Here is a 9467-nt window from a genome sequence, read left to right on the forward strand (position 1 = left end):
AATCAACAATATGCAAATCAGTCTTGACCCTGTGCCTCATGGAAACAGTCCAGCCCGAACTGCCAAGCCGTGTCTTCCCTGGACCGGAAACAAGCATCCTGAGACCGTTTTCAGGCTAACAGCCCTCTTAACTCCCACCCCAACTGCCACCGAGGACCATGAGTAATGTCCCTGGACAACACAGGAGCACAGGACAAGGAGACACTCAACAGACCTGAAGAACCAAGCAAGAGACCCGTGAGCACCCACAACTCCTACTCCGGGCTCGAGGATTCAGAAGAAGAAAAGCAGCCGTAACAAGACAAAAGTGCTGAGGGAGATGAGGGCGCTGGCAAACTCCATGGAAGTGTTCCCACCCCCATCGCCAGCAACAATAGAAGAGGTGGAGACCGCCATCGAGGATCAAGAGCAAGACCTGCCCGTCACCCCGGTGGAGGTAGACCCCAAGCCCAGCCAGAGTGTGGAGGAGCCATTGTATAACAGCAAGCAACAGCTGCCGAGCAGGAGACCCAACAGGAGGCTGAACCATCCCTGTAAGTAGCCTTGTCGAATGTATTTGTAACCAATGCTTTGACTTGATAATTAGTCTTTAAGTATTAAGTTTACTCTTAAAAACTAATTAATGATGGCTAATTCATTATTTTCCGTCAATGTCAGAAGTATTAGAGACAGGAGCAGATGTGCTAGTACTTTGAGTTTTCTTGCCAGCCAGGAGTGTGATGTGTACATGATTCAGGAATGCTACATCCCCTTTGCAACATCATACACGCACCTAGAACAGCAGTGGACCCTAGGGACTTCCTTTTAGTCTGGAGGGAACAGCAGTAGGTCTGTAGGAGTGGCTACCTTAGTCAGAGGAAGGCGTTTCACATTGGACTCAGTCACCAAACTGGAGGGCGGCAGGTCTCTTGTTGTCGACGGTCGTGGGCAGGAGAGCCAGTTAGACTTATCAATGTGTACGCCCCTTCTAACGTAGGCGAGCGACGGGAGCTGTTTCAGTGCCTCAGGCCACAGTTGGTCACCTCAAGAACAATTTTGATGGGTGGGGACTTCAACTGTATTCTAGAAGCAGGTGGTAGATGTGGGGCCAGGGCGGGGAAAGGATGGATGGATGATGCTGCGAAACTACTGGCGGAGATGGTGGGTGAGGCCTCCCTGACAGATGTCATGGGGTCCATGGGGGCGAACGCCAGGAACTTCACCTGGAGTCGCCCTGATGGCTCCTTGTGCTCCAGGATAGACTTCATCTTTACCTCTCAATCAGTGAAGCTTAAGCAACATTCAATGGTGACAGTACATTTCTCTGACCACAGAGCTATCCGCTTCCAAGGGGAACTGACAGGCAAGTTCCTGATAGGTCCAGGCACTTGGAAACTGAATAGCTCTCTGCTGGAGAAAGGGGGGGGTGAAGGAGGAGTTGAGGGAGACATACACCCAGTGGCAGGCCATGAAAGACACATTCGAGTCCACAGGGGAATGGTGGGAATGGGTCAAAGGCAGGCTCCAGGACTTCTTCAAGAATGTGGGCAGGGACGCTGCAAGGGGGAGAAAGAGGAAGTTCAGTAGACTACAGCAATTGCTGCAAGAACTGCACGACCTCCAACTCCGGAGATGGGACATCATGAGCCCTCTGGAAGAAGTCAAGAAAGAGCTGAGCGAGCACTTTCATGACGAATCCAGGAGGATCATTTTCCATTCCAAGGTGGAGAACTTGGGGAAGGGGGAGAAATGCAACTCCTTCTTCTTTAAGAACATCCACTCTGTGCACACCCCTCTGGTTCAACTGCGCAATGAGGAGGGAACCCTCTGTGACACAGGGGAGGACATAAGGAAGGTAGTGACAGACTCTATGGGGACCTCTACTCAGAGAAGAGGTCAGAGAGAGATCATGCAGAAAAGTTTCTGTCTGGTATCCCAAGAACTGTTTCCCCAACAGTGAGAGAAGACCTTAATGCCCCCCCTGACTTTGGACGAGCTGCACCTTGCAGTTAAATCCTTCAAGTCAGGAAAGACACAAGGTAGTGATGGTCTCCCAGTCGAGTTCTATGCCTCACTGTGGGACCTAGTGGGACCAGATGTCCTGCAGGTGTATGAGGAGATGGAGAGGGAGGGAATCATGCCCCACACTCTGAGGGAAGGAATGATTGCTCTCTTGTATAAACATAAGGGGGAGAGACGTGACCTAAAGAACTGGCGCCCCATCTCTCTCCTGAATGTAGACTACAAGATCCTTGCAAAGACACTAGTAATCATACTGAAGGGTGCCATGGGAGAGTTAGTTCACCCAGACAAAATCTGCGGGGTACCAGGGCGCAGGGGCACAGATAGCCTGGCACTGATAAGGGACACGATCCAGTACATCATGGACCGCAAGATCCGGGCTGCCCTGATCTGTCTAGATCAGGAGAAGGCATTCGATTGCGTCTCCCATGAGTTCATGGAGAGGGTACTGCACAGTTTTGGGCTAGGGGAGCGCTTCTGCGGTTACGTTAAAGTAATGTATAAAGACATCTTCAGTTCAGTCATTGTAAATAGTTGTAAAATAGACCCCTTTCCTATCAGGTCTGGGGTAAGACAAGGCTGCCCGCTCTCGCCACCTCTGTTTGTTTTGGTTATAGAGCTACTCGCTGAGTACATCAGTAAGAACCCAAACATCAGAGGGATCCAGACACCTGGCGACGCGAAGAAGGAGGTCAAGTGTTCACTGTACATGGACGATGTCACCCTCTTCTGCGCGGATGCGGAATCAGTCCAATCCCTGCTGGAGGCGTGCACAGACTTCGGCAAGGCATCAGGGGCGAAAATCAAAGTGGACAAGTCACAGGCCAAACTCTTCGGGCGATGGGACCTCTGCAATAAGCCTCTCCCCTTCCCTATCGAGGCAGGACTGATGAAGATCCTCGGTGTCTGGTTTGGAGGACCAGGGGCAGCAGCAAAGAGCTGGTACGAACGCTTGGCCAAGGTGAAGCAAAAACTGGGCCTCTCGAGCCTGAGAAACCTGAGCATTGAAGGGAAGGCTCTGGTGCTCAGGAACGATGCACTGCCCGTGCTGCAGTATGTGACACAGGCCTGGCCACTCCTGGCCAACGTAGCACGGGCCATCAACAGCATGGTGTTCCACTTTGTCTGGCACTCCAAGATGGAAAGGGTGAAATGGTCAGTCATGCACAAGGAGCACCGCAAAGGGGGGAAGGCAGTCCCCGACATCTCAACGAGCCTCAGGGCCTTCTTTGTGTGTGGCTGCGTCCGAATAACCCTGCTAAATGTGAACAAGGACCACTCTGCCTACAAGGTGTTCCCCTTTTTCCTCCTCCCGGTGTGGAGACGGCTGGGATGGGCTATGTGGGAGAATGCTGTGACTTTCAACTGGGACCTCCCATGGTACTACAGGGAGGTAGAAAAGTTTGTGGGGGAATTTGGGCTGAACTGTGTTACTCCTTGTCTTTGGAAGCCCAAGACAATCCACAAACTGATCAGGACCAGGGACACCACTGAACCAGTGAGCGACCTGCCACCAGCAACGGCAACACACGTGTGGGGGAATGTATCCTCCCCAATTTTGACCAACAGACATAAGGACATAGCATGGATGACTGTGAAGGGGGTCTACCAGTGAGGTCCTTCATGCACAGCAGAGGCCTGTACCCGCACAGGAACTGCCCAAGGGGATGCCCCGCAGAGGAATCTGCACACCATCTCTTCTGGGCCTGCCCCTTTGCCCAGAGACTAAGGGCTGCCTTACGACAAGAACTGGTAGCCCTCATCCCCTACAAGAACATTATAGACCAGTCCATGCTGTACGGGCTGTTTCCAGGGACACACACAGAGGAAGCTATCCAGGGGTGCTGGAGACTCGTCTGCTGTATTAAGGACATTCTCCTGTTTGTCAAAACCCGCCTGGTGACCAATTGAGAGGTGGTAAACAGAGAAGGGTGCCGCAGGATGGTGCTCAGCCTGCTTAGAGACTATGCAGCCATGGACACAAAGGAAAGTGAGGAAGAGGAAGAACTGTAACAAAACCCTTCTTCCCCACTGTACTCTTTAAAGTGGCGGCCCCATTAAAACCGTAAATGCTATCTGCAAACATTTCTGAATCCCAAACTGATGGAATGTAAATGTTTAAATGCATTGACTGAAAAGTTAAAGTGGACTGCCCTCCCTAAGGGGTGAGGTACCACTTCCTCAAAAACTATGTATTGCAACTTTTAAGCACCTAATAAAAGTTTTTGCCCCAAAACTAAAAAAAAAAAAAAAAAAAAACAGTCCCAGGATGCTTGTTTCCGGTCCAGGAAAGACATGGCCTGGCAGTTCGTGCTGGACTGTTCCCATGAGACACAGGGTCAAGAATGATTTGCATATAGCTGTGACTGAACTGGGGTGGCAAAGTGAGCTAAAGAACGATGATGGATTCAACCCAGATCTGTGACTGGGGTTGAGTGTCTGAAAATGTTCAGCACTCCGTCCATCATCTCCTTGTGTCTTCTCTGAAATACCACCTGGAAAAATTTGTACGACATGCAACAGCCCACTCAGAATCAGGTGGAGCAAAACTCAATGCAAAAACTCTACTCTGCTTTAATTATAGTTAGGGCCTTGGTTCCTATGACTGATTCTGGTGCATCACTGGAAGCTGATGAAGAGATCAAGATTATCTAAAACATGTTCAAATCTGCAAACATTAAATATTAGTATACTTGCCACAGAGGGGGGAAAGCTGTGTAAAGAGCAGAGTGGAATTTGTGGGTGACCAACCCCTGAGCAGCAATTAAAAAGGGAAACATCACCCAAGTGATAGGATCTTGGCATGGGTTGGCGTTGAAGGAAAAAAGGATCTGAGCGACCCTTGACCATACCTGTTAGGTCGCTGCCCCGCCGCACAGCGCCGCCTGTGTGTCTGCCGCTGCTGAGTAACTTGGTCACTGCATTGTCTGTACTGCTTGATCTTTGCTGTGCCCTTAACTGCTTTCTCCGTCCTCCCCCGCCGCCTATACTTGCTCTATGCCCGTTTTCGCCTCTGCCCCGCGTCTCTGTGCCCGCTCTCGCCTCTGTTCCCCCCGCTGCCCCGCGTCTCTGTGCCCGCTCTCGGCTCTGTTCCCCCCGCTGCCCAGCGTTTCTGTGCCCGCTCTCGCTTCTGTTCCCCCGCTGGCCCGCGTTTCTGTGCCCGCTCTCGCCTCTGTTCCCCCCGCTGCCCTGCATCGCTGTGCCTGTTCTCGCCTCTGTTCCCCTCGCTGCCCCCTAACTCCATATATGCCTTGCCTTGCCTTCTGTAGCTTCGTTTCCCCCTCACCTGTGCCTCTTGCCTTCTGTACTCTTCGTCGTCCCGCTCCGCTCCCGCTGCTGCCTCCCCTGCGGCCCGCCCCCCTGACTGCCCATTCGCTGCCCCACCTCCCAGCTGCTCCTCCTTCCCACCTCCCCATATATGCCAGCCGCTGCACGGCTGCACGCAGCGGGCGTGCCGCTGGCGTGCCGAAGGTGGGCCTAAGGCCAGCCCATCTGCGCCTGTCCGCGCCTGGACCGCGCCCAGCGCCAGAACCTCTGGTTGCCGCACCCGCCACACGGAACGCCGCCAATATGACGCCAGCACTCTGCATGCTCTCAACCCCGGACGGACCCACTCCTGCTGCAAGGCCGCCCCGAAACGCACACACGGCTCCTTCACCTGCCGGAACTGCAGCTACACCAGCCTCAGAACCGATGAACCATCAGCCAAACAAGACCCCAACCACCTCCGATGCATCCTACTCAACACTCGCTAGGCACGCAAACACGCCGTCGAGATCTGGGACCTACTCGACACAACATCCCAGGACGTCGCCTTCCTGACAGAGACGTGGATGAACGACTCCTCCGCACCCAACATCGCCATAGCCATCCCAGACGGCTACAAGATCACCCGCAGAGACCGCACCAATAGAGTCGGAGGAGTAATCGCCATCGTCCACAAGAACAGCATCAATAGCACCGACGACACTCTCAGCACCGCCTAACACATGCATTTCCAGATCCACACAAACCCCAGCTCCACCCTCAGAGGCACCCTCGTCTACCGATCGCCCGGACCACGCCCCAGTTCAGCGACTCCATCACCGACTTCATCAGCACGCACGCCCTGGCCTCCACCGACTACATCCTCCTCGGAGACCTGAACTTTCACCTTGAGAACAACAAAGACAGCAACACCACAACCCTGATTGATAACCTCGCCAACCTCGGACTGAGGCAACTCGTCACCATGCCCACCAACTCCGCCGGCCACACGCTCGACCCCATCTTCTCCTCAAGCCCGCATGTCTCCTTCAACCACACCACCAAACTCCCCTGGACCGACCACCGCTGCATCCACTTCACCTTCCAGAAACCCACCACACACCATCGCACCCAACAGATCCCCGCCACTGCTGGAGCAAAACCACCGAAGATCAACTTCCCACCCACCGAACACTCCAACGCCGACGACACTGCCCTCAGCCTCAGACGCTGGATCGAGGACTGCGCCAACACCCTTGCCCCGCTGAAGAAACCCCCCCACAGAGACACCAGCAAGAGGGCCAGCTGGTTCACCCCAGAACTCCTAGCCTCCAAGCAAGCCTGCCGGAAGCTAGAGAAGAAACAGCACAGCAAACAGACCCCGGACAGCCTTGCAGCACCCAAGGACACCATCCGCAACCACCACCACCTCATCAAGACTGCCAAGAGGACCTCCTTCAAAGACCGCCTCGACAACAACACACACAACAGCAAGGAGCTTTTCAACATCGTGAAGGAACTCTCCAACCCCAGCTCCAACATCAACGACATCCCGCCGTCACAAGCCCTGTAAGACTCCCTCGCCACTTTCTTCCACCAAAAGATAGCAGACATACACAACAGCTTTAAAACCCAGACCGCCCCAACCTACAGCAACACAACAGACTCTCCTCACATCATCGACTACAACCCCCTGCTAGCCTGGGCCAGCATGAGCATCGATGACACCATCAAGACCATGAGCACAATCCACTCCGGCTCTCCGTCAGACCCATTCCCGCACCACATCTTCAACAAAGCAAGCAACTCCATCGCACCCCACCTGCACAACGTCATCAACCTCTCCCTCGAGACCACGATCTTCCCAGAAAGTTGGAAACACGCCGAGATCAACGCTCTTCTAAAAAAAAACAAGGCAGACCCAAAAGACCTCAAGAAATTCCGGCCCATCTCTCTGCTCCCGTTCCCGGCCAAGGTCATCAAGAAGATCATCAACAAACAGCTAACCCAATACCTCGAAGAAAACAGAATCCTGGACCCTTCTCAGTCAGGGTTCCGCAGCAACCACAGCACTGAGACCGCCCTCACCGCCGCCACTGATGACATCAGGACCCTGCTGGACAACGGTGAGACTGCAGCACTCATCCTCCTAGACCTCTCCGCTGCCTTCGACACCGTCTGCCACCGCACACTACGCGCACGACTCCACGCCGCAGGGATCCGAGACAAGGCTCTGGTATGGACCACATCCTTCCTCTCAGGCAGAACCCAGAGCGTCTGCCTCCCCCATTCCGATCCGAAGCCACCGAGATCATCTGCGGCGTACCCCAGGGCTCCTCCCTCAGCCCGACACTGTTCAACATCTACATGGCCCCGCTTGCACACGTCGCCCGACAGCACGACCTCAACATAATCTCCTATGCCGACAACACCCAGCTGATCCTCTCCCTAACCAAGGACCCCACCACCGCAAAAGCCAACCTCCATGAAGGAATGAGGGCCGTCGCCGACTGGATGAGGGCCAGCCGCCTGAAGCTGAACTCGGACAAGACGGAGGTACTCATCCTCGGCTCCAACCCTTCAGCCTTGGTCGGCTCCTGGTGGCCGATAGGACTAGGGACAGCCCCGACACCCACAGACCACACACGCAACCTGGGAATCATCCTCGACGCTCACAATGACCAAGCAAGTCAACGCCGTCTCCTCCTCCTGCTTCAAAACCCTCCGCATGCTCCGCAAAATCTACAAATGGATCCCAATGGACACAAGAAAGACAGTCACCCAAGCCCTCGTCAGCAGCAGACTCGACTACGGAAAAGCCCTCTACGCGGGAGCCCCACCAAACTCATCAAACAACTACAACGCATCCAAAACGCCTCGGCAAGACTGATCCTCGACATATCACGCCACAGCCACATCACCCCACACCTGAGAAACCTGCACTGGCTCCCCGTCAACAAGAGGATATCCTTCAAGCTCGTCATCCACGCACACAAGGCACTCCACAAGACCGGCCCTGCCTACCTCAACAGTCGACTCTCCTTCTACATCCCCAACTGCCAGCTACGATCCGCCGACCTCGCACTTGCCACCGTTCCACGCATCCGAAGAACTACCACCGGCGGGAGATCCTTCTCCCACCTTGCCGCCAAAACATGGAACACCCTACCGCTGAGCCTACGACAGACCCAAGACCTTCTGACCTTCAGGAGAACACTCAAGACCTGGCTCTTCGATCAGTAGCAGCCTCCCCCCCCCCCCCCGGCACCTTGAGACCCTCGCAGGTATGTAGTGCGCTTTACAAATGTTTGATTGATTGATTGATATGCAACCTTTGAAGAAAAACCAACAGAGACCACACATTTTCTAAGTAAATTACACTTGCGCTGTAAAAAAAACACATTTAGAAGGTAAACTAAAAAAATCTAAATGACATTCATCTTAAAAATTTCGATTGACCAATTTAGGTGAAATGGTTTCTCAGAACTGGTGTTCTGCCAAACCATGTTTCTATTATATCATATACAACCACCTGTGGAGAGTCCTGATGTTGTAGATTTTTGTTGTAATAGTTGCACATGCCTAGAAATGTTATTGCTGAAGTTCTGCTCGCTCCAACATTCCAGTCTCCATAGATATGCCTGTGTGTAGGCAGTTAGAGACTGAAGACTGGATGAGCTGGATGCATCTGTTGGTGGTGCTATCTTGAAATAAACAAGCCTACAAACTTCACAGTGTTTGTCTATTTTATCACTGGTGGCGAGGGAAAGCTTGAAGGGGACAAGTCTACGCATCACCAATATCCCGGGGAACCCATGGAATTTATATTTTTGCCATTACCAGCGTCGTGTGTGGAGCAACATCTTAATTCACCGCTAATTGTATCGTTAAATTGGACAGTGGCTGTGTGGTGATTTGCTCACACGGAGTGACGGGTGACTTTGCCTTAAAACAGTTAAGCGGACTTTGTCTCTTCGCAACAGTGAGTAATGTTGTTTAATGTGGCTTTGGCATGCGCTTTCAAAGAAACTGTAACCTGTTGACTGCGTGAAGAAGATAGCTTCGTTCGTTTCTACAAATAATACTGCCGTTTAAAGTAAAACGCTGTGTGTGTGAGACTCAGAATTAATCACGAGTCTTACTATTTGGCTACAGCGGTTAACTTTATTTTGTTTACCTTTAAATCTTGCCAGCTCGTGAGTGACCGGCGCCTGTTCTTC

General features: G+C 52.9%; 1 pseudogene; it reads left to right on the forward strand.

The window, feature by feature from the left end:
* Positions 1-2710: 2710 nt before the first annotated feature.
* Positions 2711-4014, forward strand: LOC146810011 (uncharacterized; annotated as a pseudogene).
* Positions 4015-9467: the final 5453 nt, after the last annotated feature.

Source organism: Triturus cristatus, chromosome 7, assembly GCF_964204655.1.
Source record: "Triturus cristatus chromosome 7, aTriCri1.1, whole genome shotgun sequence".
In the NCBI taxonomy this organism is placed as follows: domain Eukaryota; kingdom Metazoa; phylum Chordata; class Amphibia; order Caudata; family Salamandridae; genus Triturus; species Triturus cristatus.